The following is a 15,567-nucleotide window of genomic DNA, read 5'->3' as shown; positions in this document are numbered from 1 at the left end:
AGACTCGTTTTGAATTTTCTCCCCTCTGCTCCTGCACTTTGTGGACTTCCCTCCTCGCCCTGTAGGGCTCTCGGAGGCGGCGGGACTAAGGGAGTCGGAGGTTTGGCCGAGCTGTCTGCGCCCACCGACCGGACGCTGCCTCCCAACCCCCATTTCTTTCCTCCTGCCTCTTCCTCCCGTCACCTCCTGACCCTCCTGCTCTCTGAGCAACCGCGGGTCCCCGCCCCCAACCGGGCCCGGGTGGCGCCTTCAGCGCCCCGCCTCGGGGCCTTTTCGGGGTCCCACACAATGAGGCCTACTACCCCTCTCCCAGGACTGCTCACGCGGGCCTCGGGAAAGCAGGCTGGAGAAGGTGGAGGTTAGGTGTCTGGAGGAGGGTTGCTGAGCTTCAGGACGCGCCACCGTCGCGGAGAAGTATCCAGACGCCTGGGCGGGAGCGCCCGGTGTGTGGTCCTTTTAGCAGCCACGAGCCCCAATTTTTAGGTTTTTTGTTTTTGGTTTTTTGGTTCTTTTTGTTTTCCCTTTATGAGCCCCATTTTATCTTCCATTTAGAAAGGGAAAGGCGTCCTCCCGTACATTCTCAGACTACGCTTTTTGACTTTTGGTGTTGAAGTTACCCAAAGGCCTATGTCTTAACTCTCAATGGTCGGGAGAATTACTCTAATTAAATTTAGTTGTTTCGCTGTGGGAGGATGGATGGAGAGATACTATCCAGATTTCAAAGTCACTTTTTAAGTCGTTCGCCAGAAAAGCTGCAAGAGGGGGACTTCAAGAGAGAGCAGTTTAGAATCAGGCAAAACTGGATTGCAGAATTTGTGGGCTGAGCAGTATGTGCAGGTGAAGACAACTAAAGCTTTCTTTTACGTTGCTTAAAGATGTGCTACAATTAAGTAGACACCTGGTATTTAAATCACCCATAGACTATGAGAAAGTATTTACACAATTGTAAGCGAGGAACAATCTTTTATTGGAAAGTAATGATAATGAAAGGACTATTTTCAATTCACTCACCTTTTTAGAATGCGGGCTCTCGAAACTGAATGTTTCAAGTACATATTAAATCTCTGCCACACTTGGGTCACTGTGAGAATTAAATGCCACATAGTAAATGTTAGCTATTATTACCATCACGATCATTTACATGTCCAGTTTGACTGCTGAATAAGAGAATAGTCTCGTGGTTAGAGGAATAAAAAAAAAAAAAACCTCTATGCTGAAATCCTAGCTTGCAAATAGAAACTGTGGTCATTTAACCATGTGATTCATTGTAATGGTGAGAATGATATGCCTTAAATAAGTTAGATCACGTGAAGCTTGAACACTTTCTTAACTGAAGTGTTGCTCTTCGTATTTTCTGAATCTGGTAGTCGTGGAAAGAAATTTGACAGTTTTAAACATTCTCCTTTAGTTATAAGTGATTTTTGAGTTACAGCAGTAAAATTGCCTGAATTAAAATTCATAGGGCCTGAAATAATCTTCAAATAATTAGGTTCTTTTTCAGATAATTTTTTTACTATTGATAAAGTATTGATTAAAATGTCTTTTAAAAACATGCAGGGGAGCCTGGCTAGCTCCGTTGATGCAGCATGCAGGTCTTGATCTCCGGGTTATAGGTTGTAAGTTAGAACCTCAGGCTGGGTGTAGAGATTAGCTAAAAATAAAATCTTAAGAAAAACAACAGCAAAAAACATATAGTAAGATTAATAAATTTTGGTGATTGTTATTTTGAAATTTACCGTAATAAGAAAGTACAATACCTGATGGTACAGATTGATCTTAATTTTAATTGAAAAATATGACCAGTAAGATACAGAACCTAAGTATGCTTAATAAGATAAAACTTCAATTTGCCAAGCAGAAATGTTGAATTCACTAAAATACATGTCTTCATTTGAGACCTTCCTTTGGTTAAGGAAAATTATAAGTGTTTCAAAGCAACTCAACATCCACTATGATGGCTTTGGTGTTTTTTCAGTAGTGACTTGTATCATACTTGGTGTTCCCTCCATGCAGTACTTAGGGTAGTTAATGCTTTTACTTTGATTGGTCTTTTTACATTTTTTTTAATGTTTATTTATTCTGGTGGGAGAGAGGGACAGAGCTCAAGAGGGGAAGGGCCAGAGAGAGAGGGAGGCACAGAACCTGAAGCAGGCTCCAGGCTCTGAGCTGTCAGCACAGAGTCCAATGCGGGGCTCGAACTCAAGAGCTGGAGATCATGACCTGAGCCGAAGTCTGACGCTTAACCATCTGAGCCACCCAGGTGCCCCTGAGTGTTTTTCTTAGAACGTTAACTTCAAGCTTTTTGTTCTTGATGATTTACTACATGATTCATTTACTGTGGTCCTTGTGAAGACATATTGTTATCTAGAAAATCACAGCTTAGAAGATTTGTGTCTCTTTATTATAGGTTTCTTTTTTCAACATATAATGGCATGGTATGGTATGATCTGAAGACTGTGTATGGGCTTTGCAGTGCAGTTTGTTTTTTGGGTTTTTCCAGCTTAGTTTTGAATCTGAGCTCTAATGCTTTCTGTGATTTTAGGCAAGTTACTTGACAGCTTTGGCTTTCTTCTCTATAAAGATCCAACTGTTACTGTGAGGATTAAATGAAATAATCTGTATAGCTCTCAAAAAGCATAGAGGTAAAAAGAGGTATTATTTACAGGGTAAGAAATGGGTAGATACCAAGATTATAGGCAAGTTTATAGAAGAGGGCAAACCTTAAGTAAAAGAGACATTGTGAACACTAGCTTTAAATTTGTTTAAGTGAAAAGTTAAAAATAGGTTATTGTTTATACATATTTGCATACATTTAAATTTTTGACTTAACACATTATAACTTTCCAAATCCACCTTTAAAAAAATAAATTGTTCTATCAAATATTTGTGAACTAGGAGTCTTGATTTAATTTTTGATACCACTGATTCATAGTAATTTTATATACATCATAAAAGGAGCATAAAAAGAGCATTCATTTACTTTAAAAGACAAGAATAATTTTATTTTCTAAAGGACTTTTGAGCAATATTTTTTAATGTTAATAAGTTACAAGATCTGGCACTGATATTGAATATATTTCAAGATCCTTAAGTCTTAGGATGCTAACAAGGTACCTAGAATTAGGAAAATCTTTTAAGACTAAACTAAAAGTGGTTTCATCCTTCAGTTACCCTGTTTGGGGATTTATTCTCAGGCAATTGGTTTTAACAGATACATGTTAGTATGCAAAAGTCTTTAGAGGAAACTCAACAAAATAATCAGTTGTTAAGACAGAATTACCTCTAAAGTTTCGAATAAAATTCCTGTTGAACAAAATCAAAACGGTATCCCAAATAAGGTCCACAGAGATATGAGTGACTGCAGTCTGAATAGTCTTTTCCTCTCTGCCATGCATTCAATATTTATAAACAATAAAATTCCCCCTTTCCCTATAAAACATCAAACTTCTAATTTAACAATTTTCTTCCTAATCTTTGCTTTTGATATAAGGTAAAATCCACTTTTCTAACATGATGTGAAACATTCTAGAAAGCAATTTGTCAGCAAAATGTGTGTGCTCTGAACTCCAATCATAAACTGTGTACACATGTAATACTTTATTCTTTGTTCTCTTTATATAATCCCAATACTATTTGCTTCAGAACTAACTTTGTCAAATCAATTCCATGATTTTATAGAGGGTGTAGTTTGGGGAGGGGGACCTTTATTCTCAAGCTTTTATGGTTACAAAAAGTGCCCTGTTAGTAAATATTTCATGGGAGAAATGTACTTTACTGGAGGTCTTTGTTTTAGTAGTAGGTATAGAATGTGAGTTGAAACAAAACCTTAGTCCAAATCCCTGATTTGGACTGAGGAAACTGAATCACACGTTAAGTCATCTACCCCTGGACACATGCAGTTATCTGTAAAGTCAGTCCTGATCTTTAGTTTTCTTCAACTGAGTCAATTGATGGTTCTACTGTACTAGGCTGGTTACGGTTGTTTTATAATAAAACCTGCATAACAAAATCTAGTAGTTTTCTTTATGTGTAGAAAAAGAAAATATACATTGAATACCTTCTCATTACAGAAAAAATGCTGCTGTGAAGACATAATTATAGCTCTCACACAAATGAAGCCTATCATGATTTAGTGTCCCCGAAAGGAAGAACTTCAGTGGACAAGAGAGGGCATTTCTGGCAAGAGTAGAATGCTTGAGGCCTGAGTTTAAACTTGAGCGACTGCCTGAAGGTAATACTTTTATTTCAACTAATTGAAAGTAACAGCTGTGTAAAAGTTTGTACCTATTACATATTAATGAAAAGTCAAATTGCACTTTGTATATAGGTATTTCATTCTATTTGTATTTACCAGTTGGAAGAAAGCATTTTATACCTAGCTACTTGATATCTTCATCCTTAAAAACTTCACTTTGACATAGTTAATTGAAAGCCATGGATGATAATTTCCAGCATGTACTGACATTGAAGTTAGTTGGGAAAATGTCACCCTGCAGTTGTCAGGGTTGAAAAGTGTAATGCAAAGTGATGGGGCAAGTAAGGGAGGAAGAAGTAATACTTTTGCTTCATTCAGATTTTGTCTTTTGAAAAGGATGTCAGTAATATAGAAATGTACTTTCAACCTCTGGTTCAGTAGTAGGTTAGTCAATAGATATTGACATCCATTTTTCCATGTAGAAACTAAGTAGTATTTTCCCAATGTAACACAAAAAAACTTCCTTAACCTATCGTGTAGATGTACATACTGAAAGGAAAATCTTGAGTTTTGAGTTCCCAAAAGATAGTATAAAAAGAAATTATCTTTGGCAAAATCTCAGTGTGAGCAAAGCCCTGAAGTAGGTGGTTTATGTTTGACAGTGTTCCTCTGTTAACAACATCTCCACCACCATCCTGTCCTCTTTCTTCATTGCAGCGTTTAGCTTAGACCTCTGCAAAATCCCTTTTACATGTTCTGAGCTTCAAGTGTACTTGCTTTCTCATCTCCAAATTAAACTTTGCAGGGTAGCTGTTCTTAACTTTTCTTAAAGGAAGAAAGCTATCCTTATATAAATTTACACAAATTTGTTAATGGCTGATACTCTGTCCAGAGTTTTTTCTTTTTAACAGAAAATGCTTATTAACTCCAGTGAAAATTTCAGCTAGGGTAAGAGAAAGTAAATAAAATGAAAAAAAAAAATAGGCCAATAGCGTTAATTTGTAATGGGATCAGGGCAGCTATTAGGAAACTGGGAGTAAGTTTTTAGAATTCTTTCCCCTAAACTATTTGCACTTTGCACTTCTTCTTCCCAAGCTCCACTTTTGAATCTATTTGCAGAATGTTTTCTCAGTGACTGCAGTGCCTGCAAGATTAGAACTCTAGCTTTTTCATGGGATCAGAGATGTTTAGATTGTTTACAGGAGGGCTTTGGAGCTTTAGGGACTGACTCTAATTGAATTTCAACCAAGAAAAGTTGAGAACAATAATGAACAAAGAATTTTTTTTACCATCTAGAATTTGTTAACCTATCAGAAAAAAGGAAAAAGATTTAAAGCCATGACTAATGAAGGAAGGAAGGAGTTTTGTTACCTTGAAAGAGTTCCTATAGTAATAATAAAGAGTAGGCTTTGGGATCAGCACCTGTTGGCTTGAGTCCTTGCTCAGCCACTTAGTGTATTTGTAATCTTGGGAAAGTTACTTCATTGCCTGAGTTTTATTTCCTTTTATGTAAATTGGAGCAAGTAACTGAATCACTTGCTGGGTTGTTGAAAGGATTGTTGAAAGGATTATATAAAATGACAGAAAACACTTAGCATAGTGTTTTACCATAGTGCTCAATAATTGATAACCTTGAGCAGTGAGCCTCAATTTCCTTTTCTGTAAAATGGTGATAATAGGTTCTATATCACAGAATAGTAGAGTGATTATTAATAATCCTAGCTAGTAATTAAGTATAATAAACATTCAATAGACATTAAATTTTATAGCTATGACAAATTCATAATCTTCATCTATTTTGTCATTGATAGTGCTTCATATTTAAACTCAAAACTCTCTAAAATTTTTTTTTTAATTTTTTTTAACGTTTATTTATTTTTGAGACAGAGAGAGACAGAGCATGAACAGGGGAGGAGCAAAGAGAGAGGGAGACACAGAATCTGAAACAGGCTCCAGGCTCTGAGCTGTCAGCACAGAGCCTGACGCGGGGCTCGAACTCACGGACCGTGAGATCATGACCTGAGCCGAAGTCGGATGCTTAACCGACCAAGCCACCCAGGCGCCCCTCTAAAATATTTCTTAATATTGATGTCATCATATTTAGCCAGTGAATATTTCAATATATTTAATTTGCTTTAAAAAATTAAATTGTATTCTGGACACCAGTTATCACAGTTTTAATACATCTCTCAGTAGGACTTCATTTTCAGTTGAATCTAACATAAGAATTTTCTTTTTGAATAGTATTCTTTTATTTTTCTACTCTATACATTGGAAGTCAGTCAATAAACAATAAATGAATTAAAAAAAATTTTAATGCTTATTTATTTTTGAGAGAGAGACAGAACGCGAGTGGTGGAGGGGGTAGAGAGAGAGAGAGGGAGACACAGAATCTGAAGCAGGCTCCAGGCTCTGAGCTGCCAGCACAGAGCCCGACGCAGGGCTTGAACCCATGAACTGTGAGATCATGACCTGAGCTGAAGTCGGACACTCAACCGACTGAGCCACCCAGGTGCCCCAACAATAAATGAATTTTAAACATTATCAGGATAATCAACTTTTAAAAACAAAAATCTTAGAACTGGATGGGATCTTAGGGATCATCAGGACCAACTCTTCATTTTAAAGAACTAGAAATTCAAGTTCAGAAAAGTTCAGTTTGGATATTTTTCATCAAATCTAGACTGACTCTATGTACTCTACTACATTTATGAAATGTGTAAATTTTTAAATAATACTGAAATGAGAGTCTATTAGGCATCTTAAAGTATACAATTTTAAAATTTTTTCAAAGACTATATAGAAAAGTATATTTAGAAGTTTAATACTGGGGCACCTGGGTGGCTCAGTCGTTTGAGCATCTGATTTTGGTTTAGGTCATGATCTCAGTTTGTGAGTTCAAGCCCTGCACTGGCTCACTGCTGTCAGTGCAGAGCATGCTTCAAATCCTTTCTTCCCCTTTCTGTCCCTCCCCTGCTCACCCTCTCTCTCAAAAATAAATTAAACCTGGGGCGCCTGGGTGGCTCAGTCGGTTAAGCGGCTGACTTCGGCTCAGGTCATGATCTCGCGGTCCGTGAGTTCGAGCCCCGCGTCGGGCTCTGTGCTGACAGCTCAGAGCCTGGAGCCTGTTTCGGATTCTGTGTCTCCCTTTCTCTCTGACCCTCCCCCGTTCATGCTCTGTCTCTCTCTGTCTCCAAAATAAATAAACGTTAAAAAAAAATATAAAAAAAAAAAAAAAAAAAAAAAAAATAAACCTAAAAAAAAAAAAAGTTTCATACTAAGCCCAGATAAGTTTTGATTATATCAATTAGATGACTGGTGTTTAACAGATCTTTGCCCTAAAGAATTTGGGGCACCTGGGTTGCTCTGTCCAACTCTTGATTTCAGCTCAGGTCATGATCTTGTGGTTCATGGGTTCAAGCCCCGCATTGGGCTCTGCGCTGATAGCACATAGCCTGCTTGGGATTCTCTGTCTCCCTCTCTGCCCCTCCCCTGCTTGCATGCTTGCATGTGTACGCTCTCTCGCTCTCTCTCTTTCTCTCGGTCTCTCTCTCTTACTCAAAATAAGGCTTAAAAAATGGGGTGCCTGGGTGGCTCAGTCGGTTTGGGGGTCCGACTTCAGCTCAGGTCATGATCTCACAGCTCATGGGTTTGAGCCCCACATCAGGTTCTATGCTGACAGCTCGGAGCCTGGAGCCTGCTTTGGATTCTGTGTCTCCCTCTCTCTCTGTCCCTACCCTGCTCATGCTCTCTTTCTCTCAAAAATAAAATAACCATTTAAAAAAAAAAAAAAAAAGAACCAACGGGTTTATATTTAGATAGGTGAAATTTTGGCCTTCATTTGCATGATTATAGGTAGGAAAAATTATTTATTTAACACTGAACAGTGTATTGGGAACTGCATGATACCCTTTGCATACATTATTTTATTTAATCTTTATAACAACCCTGTGAGGTAGATGAATATTATGCCTATTTTGCAGATGAGAAAACTAAAGCTCAGGGTGGTTAACTAATTTGACAAATAAGCGTAAAGTTGATTTTCAAATTCCTACCATATAACTACGGAACAGTTCAACTATTTTATACAGTTTTACTAACAAAACTCTGTTTTTATTTGAAAATTTAATGAAAATATATTTTCTTGTATATCCTAATTCCAACATTGTCCAAATTGTGGTAACTTAACCTAAAGTTTCAAGATAATTTTGGAATTCATGTACTGTTATTTGTTATTGGCTTTAGTTTACATTCTGCTTTTTTTTTTTAAACTAAAGGACTTTATTTTTTTGCATAGTTTTAGACTTACGGAAAAATCAAGCAGGGTATACAAAGATTTCCATATTCTTACACCGCCCACTTCTTTCCTCTACCTGCTAGCACACAGTTGTCTCTGTTGCTAGCATTTCGCATTAGTGTGGTACATTTCTTTCTTTTCTTTTTTTTTTTTTTTTAGGTTTTATTTATTTATTTTGGAGGGCTTGAGCTCACAACCCTGAGATCAAGAGTTGCATGCTCCACCTACTGAGCCAGCCAGCCAGGCACTCTTAGTGTCCTATATTTTATAAAGTTAATGAACCCATATTGATATGTTATTATGAACAATAGTCTAGTTTACATTAAAGTTCACTATTTGTGTTGTATATTTTTATAGATTTTGACAAAATCCATTTCAAAATGTCATGTATCCACCATCAGAATTGTTTCATCACCTTGGGGCGCCTGGGTGGCTCAGTCGGTTAAGCGGCCGACTTCGGCTCAGGTCACGATCTCACGATCTGTGAGTTTGAGCCCCGCGTCGGGCTCTGTGCTGACAGCTCAGAGCCTGGAGCCCGTTTCAGATTCTGTGTCTCCCTCTCTCTCTGCCCCTCCCCTGTTCATGCTCTGTCTCTCTCTGTCTCAAAAATAAACATTAAAAAAAAAAATTTAAGAAAAGAATTGTTTCATCACCATAAAAATCTCTCAACCTCTGGCAACTATTGATGTTACTGTGTCTATACCTTTTCAAGAATGTCATATATTTGGGGTGCTTGGGTGTCTCAGTCAGTTGAGCATCCTACTCTTGATTTCAGCTTAGGTCATGATCTCAGGATTTGTGAGTTCCAGCCCCATATCAGGTTCTGTGCTGACTGTGCAGAGCCTGGTTGGGATTCTTTCTTTCCCTCTGTCTCTGCCCCTCCACTGCTCGTGCACTCTCTCTCTCAAAATAAATAAACTTAAAAAAAATTTTTTTTAAATGTCATATATTTGGAATCATATAGCCTTTTCAGAGTGGCTCCTTTCACTTATAAGTATGTATTTAAGGTTTCTCCATGTCTTTTTGTGGCTTAATAGCCTTTTTTTTTAATTGAAGTATAGTTGACATATAATAGTTTCAGGTATATAGCCTAGTGATTTGACAATTAAAAACATTGCAAAATGCTTACTGTGATTAATGTAGGTACCATCTGTCATACAAAGTTATTACAATATTATTGACTGTATTCTCTGTGCTGTACTTTTTATCCTCATGACTTTTCTGTGGGTGTGACTTGTTTTATAACTGGAAGTTTGTATCTTCCAATTCCACATATAAGACAGGTCACAGGGCATTTGCTTTTCTCTAGCTAGCTGTGTATCTTCTTTAGTAAAGTGTTTAATTCAAATATTTTGGCTACTTTTTATTGGGTTGTTGTCTTATAATTAGGATGAAACAGTTCTTTACAGAGTTCGAATACAAATTCCTTTATCAGGCATGTGTTTTGCAAATATTTTCTCCCAAACTGTCATGAGCAAAAGTTTTTAATTGTGATGAAGTCCAATTTGTAGACTTATATTTCATGCTTTTTGAGTCATGTTTAAGATATTTTTGCCAAACCCAGACACCTGGGTGGCTTGGTAGGTTAGGCATTCAACTCTTTTTTTTTTTTTTTAACGTTTATTTATTTTTGAGACAAAGAGAGACAGAGCATGAACAGGGGAGGGGCAGAGAGAGAGGGAGACACAGAATCTGAAACGGGCTCCAGGCTCTGAGCTGTCAGCACAGAGCCCGACGCGGGGCTCGAATTCACGGGCCGTGAGATCATGACCTGAGCCGAAGTCGGATGCTTAACTGACCAAGCCACCCAGGCGCCCTGGCATTCAACTCTTGATCTCGGCTCAGGTCATGATCTTGCAGTTTGTGGGTTCAAGCCCCACATCAGGCTCTGTGCTGACAGCGCAGAGCCTGCTTGGGATTCTCTCTGTCTCTCTCTCTCAAAAATAAATAACTAGACTTAAAAAAAAAAGATATCTTTGCTAAACCCAAGGCCACAAAGATTTTCTCATATGTTATCTTCTAGAAGTTTTATAGTTTTACAGGCCATGATCCATGATTCAAGTCAATTTTTTTTAATATGGTTTGAGGTATTGGCCAATGTTTATTATTTTGCATATAGCTATTGTTTTAGCTGCATTTGTTGAAAAGACTGTCCCTTTTCTCTTAAGTACCTTGGCACTTTTATCAGAAAGCAATTGACTATATGCATGGAGGTCTGTTTCTGGATTCTTCTATCTCATTGATCTATTTGTCTTTACACTAATACCATACCATCTTGATCATTCTAGCTTCATAACAAGTCTTGAAATCAGGTAGAATTCCAAATCTGTTATTCTTTTCCAAAGTCGTTTTGGCTGTCTTAACCTTTGACTTTTCATATGAAGTTTAGAATCAGTTTGTCAATTAAAAAAAAAAAAAAGGCCTGCTGGAATTGGGATTGGGATTGGGATTGTAGGCAATTGATTGTAGATCAGTTTGGTTATTTTAACAATACTGAGTCATCCCTTCCATAAACATGCAGTATGTAACTTTTATCCTTTTAGGTCTTCTTTAATTTCTCCCATCTAAGTTTTGTAGTCTTCAGTGCATACATCTTCCATATATTTTGTTAACTTTATCCCTAAAATTTTCATATTTTTTATGCCATTGTGCTATTTTAGGTAGTTGGTATCATACTGTATTTGTACAAAATTCTAACTTTGTCTCCACATTGGATTTACTTAAAGCCAATGACATACTTCATTTGATGAGATGCATTATTTTTATTATATGTTGCTGGATTTTGTTCACTGAGATTTTATTTAAGGCTTATTTATATGTTTATGATTGTTTCAAAATACTCTTATTTCTCTTTAGATATGGTGAGGTCAACGAATCAGGAGGTGATTGCCACTGAAAATTAAGATAGTTTATTACTCACAGTTCCAAAGAAGAGGGTAGGCATGCCACATAGGGCCACAAAAGAAAATATCAAGGTCAGTAACAGGCACAAAGAGAGAAGATATCAAATCCTGGATATCATCACATGATATAATTTCATCTACAGTATCATTCCTGTACCTAAAAACACACCAAAAATTTTTTAAATAAATCTCTAGTCCACATTCATATTTTCCTGACTGCCACATATACATTACACACACACACACACACATACACACACGTATATACTTATATATGTATATGTTTTTTTCTTTTTGGTAATAAATTTGAAAAGCTGAGGTGAAATTCATGTAACTTAAAATTAATCATTTTAGATGAACAATTTAGTGGCATTTTCTACATTCACAGTTTTATGTAAATACCACCTCTATCTAGTTCCAAAATATTTTCACCAACCCCAAATAAAATCTTGTGCCCAATTGACAGTTTTTCCCTATACTCCTCCCACCCCCCAGACCTTTGTCATCTACTAACCTGCTTTCTGTTTTTATGGATTTACCCCTTCTGGATATATTTATATAAATGGAATTATGTAATATATGACAGTTTGTGTCTGGCTTCTATCACTTAGTATGTTTTTGAGATTCATCTATATTGTAGCATGTATCAGTACTTCATTCCTTTTTATGGCTGAATACCATTTATAAGGACATAGCACATTTTATTTATCTGTTCATGAGCTGATGAAAATTAGAGTTGTTTCCACTTTTGGTTCTTTTTTTTTTTTTTTTTTTTTTTTTTTTTCATTTTTTAACACTTACTCATTTGAGAGAGGGAGAGCACGAGGAGGGAGGGACAGAGAGAGAGGGAGACACAGAATCCGAAGCAGGCCCCAGGCTCTGGGCTGTCAGCACAGAGCCCAATGCGGGGCTCACACCCACAAACCGTGAAATCTTGACCTGAGTTGAAGTCGAAGGCTTAATCGACTGAGCCACCCAGGTGCCCCTCCACTTTTTGGTTCTTATGAAAATTGCTGCTATGAGCGTTCGTGTACAAATTTATGTTTCAACACTGATTTTCATTTCTTTGGGGTATATACCTAGAGTGGAATTGCTGTCATATGGTCATTCTATGTTTAACTTCTTAAGGAACTGCCAAACTTTTGCACAGCACCTTCACCATTTTACATACCCATCAGCAATGCACGAGGGTTCCAATTGCTCTATATCCTCATCAACTCTTGTTTTCTTTTTTAAAAAAATATGTGGTTGGGGCACCTGAATGGCCCAGTCAGTTGATCATCCAACTCTTGATTTCGGTTCAGGTCATGATGGCAGGGTTGTGGGATTGAGCCCCACATCGAGCTCCCTGCTGAGCATGGAGCCTGCTTGGGATATTCTCTCTCTCTCTCTCTCTCTCTGTCCCTCTGCCCCTTTCCACCACTCGTACGCATTCTCTCTTGCTCAAACAAAATAAATATAGTTATTCTAGTGGGTGTCAACTGGTATCTCATTGTTGCTTTGATTTGCATAATCCTGATGACTAATGACCATAAACATCTTTCTTTTTTTTTTTAATGATTATTTATTTTTGAGACAGAGGGAGAGTGAGCACGGGGAAGGGGCAGAGAGAGAGGGAGACACAATCTGAAGCAGGCTCCAGGCTCTGAACTGTCAGCACAGAGCCCCACGTGGGGCTGGAACTCATGAACTGTGAGATCATGACCTGAGCCGAACTCAGACGTTTAACCGACTGAGCCACCCAGTCGCCCCTTCTCTGTTTTTTTTTTTTAATCTTAAAGTATCTTTCTCTCCCCCTGCTTTGTGAAACAATAGTTTTGAACGTATATAATCATATACTGATTATCACTTTTTTTTTTAATTCTCATGACTTCCACCATTGTTGCTACTGAGTAGTCTGCTTTCTATCTAATGTCAGTACTCTGTGGGTGATCTGATCACTCTAGCTACATTTTAATTTTTTTTTGTTTATTTATATGAGAGAGAGTGAGCTCCCTGCAGGGTAGGAGCAGAGAGAGAGAGAGAGGGAGATACAGAATCCGAAGCAGGCTCCAGGCTCCAAGCTGTCAGCACAGAACCCTATGCAGGGCTCAAACTCACGGCACCGTGAGCCGAAGTTGGACCTTGACAGAGCCACCCGGGCACTCTATCTCTCTGGCTACATTTTAGATTTTGCTTTCTCTTTAGAATTTTGTGCCTTTACTACACTGGGTGTGGATTTCTTCTGATTTATTTTGGTACATTTTGTGCTTTATCTGTGGATCCATGTATTCAGTTTTGAAAAATTGATAGCCATTATCTCTTCAAATATTCTCTGATCCATTTTCTCTTTTCTGTTTTTCTGAGACTCCAGTAATAAATTTACCATGCTTATTCTATTTTTCCTAGTTTTAGGTCTCTCTTTCATTTTTTTTATCTTCTGTTTTTCCTATGATGCATTCTGGGTAATTTTTTAAAAATCTGCCTTCTAATTTAGTAGTTCTTTCTTCTGCATCTAACCTTCTATTTAATGTTTCCAACTTACATTTTTTTTTTTATTTCTGAAAGTTCTGTTTGGTTCTTTTTCATATTAAACTTTTCAGTCTCTTGTTTGTTTATTCCTGTGATTCACTCATGTTTACTTCTTTGAACGTTAAATGATAACTTTATGTTCACTATTAGATTGTCCCAATACTTGAAGTCCATAGGGAGTGTCTTTGGTGTTTTTGGCACTCTGATTATAAGCTTATATTTAATATTAATGTGTAAGGAAACTAATGCTTTGGTTGGGTTTGTGTTCCTCCAAATAATAACTCTATTTGTTTGTACTAGAAGCCATGCTAAACTATTGTCTCAGGACCTTTCAGGTTCCTAGTCCTATTTTGGGAGTTTTTGAGTTCTCCTCCCCCAAGAGCTGCTTATCTAAGCCTGGGTTTCCCGACCATAAAACCTGTGTATTAGCACTGCTCTTGCAGAAATTTTCCTCTTTGCTTGTGCTTGTTACTTGGGTTTTAGCTCATAGCTTTTGCTTTTTGTTTTGGAGGGGGAAGAGACATAAGGGAGAACAGGGAGTGACCTTTGATTTTTGTTACTTCCTATAGTAGCTCCGTGTAGCACAAAATATTTTGTTTTAGATCAACTTTGTATTTTTTTGTTTTCTAGCAAGAGAGCCTTCTATATTATCTAATCTGCTATATTGCCATTAGTGGGGCTTTCTTTTTATTTTATTTTATTTTTTTATTTTTTTATTTTTTTTATGAAGTGTAGCTTTTTATTTTTTTATTTTTTAATTTTTTTTTCAATATATGAAATTTATTGTCAAATTGGTTTCCATACAACACCCAGTGCTCATCCCAAAAGGTGCCCTCCTCAATACCCATCACCCACCCTCCCCTCCCTCCCACCCCCCATCAACCCTCAGTTTGTTAAAAATATGGAACGCTTCACGAATTTGCTGTCATCCTTGCGCAGGGGCCATGCTAATCTTCTCTGTATCGTTCCAATTTTAGTATATGTGCTGCCGAAGCGAGCACTTTATTTTATTTTATTTTATGCTTTTTAAAATTTTTTTTTAATGTTTATTTTATTTTTGAGACAGAGAGAGACTGAGCATGAATGGGGGAGGGGCAGAAAGAGAGGGAGACACAGAATCGGAAGCAGGCTCCAGGCTCTGAGTCATCAGCCCAGAGCCTGACGTGCGGGGCTCGAACTCACGAACCGTGAGATCATGACCTGAGCTGAAGTCGGACGCTCAACCGACTGAGCTACCCAGGCACCCCTCTTTTTATTTTTTAAACCATTCATAAAACATATTATTCTGAAGTTTTATACGTATCATCTAAAAAATTAAAAACAGAACAGAACCAGAACATTATAAAATAGAATTGCTCTTACTTGAGAGGTAATTACACGTTTTTGAAATTCTTGTAACAAGTTAAATTAGAATACAAGTGATAATTTAAAATCTTAAAACGAGAGACAATTTTAAGATATAGTTATATATTAAAAATAAGATTGATTTTTAGCCTATTACATTTTATATTTGAGTGGAACTATTTATAATATTGTGGAAATATTAAATGGCAGACCTTGTAGATTTTCTGAAATGTTTAATTTTACAAATATATATGTGGATGCTATCACAGAAAAATAAGTTTTCAGTGTGTTCAAATATGTACCAACTAAGTCTTAAC

General features: G+C 37.2%; 1 protein-coding gene and 1 non-coding gene across 16 annotated transcripts in view; one reads left to right on the top strand and one right to left on the bottom strand.

Moving 5' to 3' along the window:
* CARF (calcium responsive transcription factor) overlaps positions 1-15,567 on the top strand; it is a 101,540-nt gene that overhangs the window by 111 nt on the left and 85,862 nt on the right. For 13 of the 15 annotated variants that reach the window (XM_078451000.2, XM_078450992.2, XM_078450999.2 and 10 more), the window contains exon 2: positions 4,071-4,231. The gene's annotated coding sequence lies outside the window, so the exon portion shown is untranslated. The other 2 variants (XM_078450989.2, XM_060623004.3) reach the window with 2 other exon arrangements.
* LOC132673953 (U6 spliceosomal RNA) lies at positions 14,802-14,907 on the bottom strand. Its single transcript, XR_009608286.3, has one exon. It is a non-coding gene; the product is annotated as a U6 spliceosomal RNA (small nuclear RNA).

Source organism: Panthera onca, chromosome C1 (assembly GCF_046562875.1).
Source record: "Panthera onca isolate mPanOnc1 chromosome C1, mPanOnc1 haplotype 2, whole genome shotgun sequence".
Classification (NCBI taxonomy): Eukaryota; Metazoa; Chordata; class Mammalia; order Carnivora; family Felidae; genus Panthera; species Panthera onca.
This window is presented reverse-complemented; position numbering and strand designations above follow the sequence as displayed.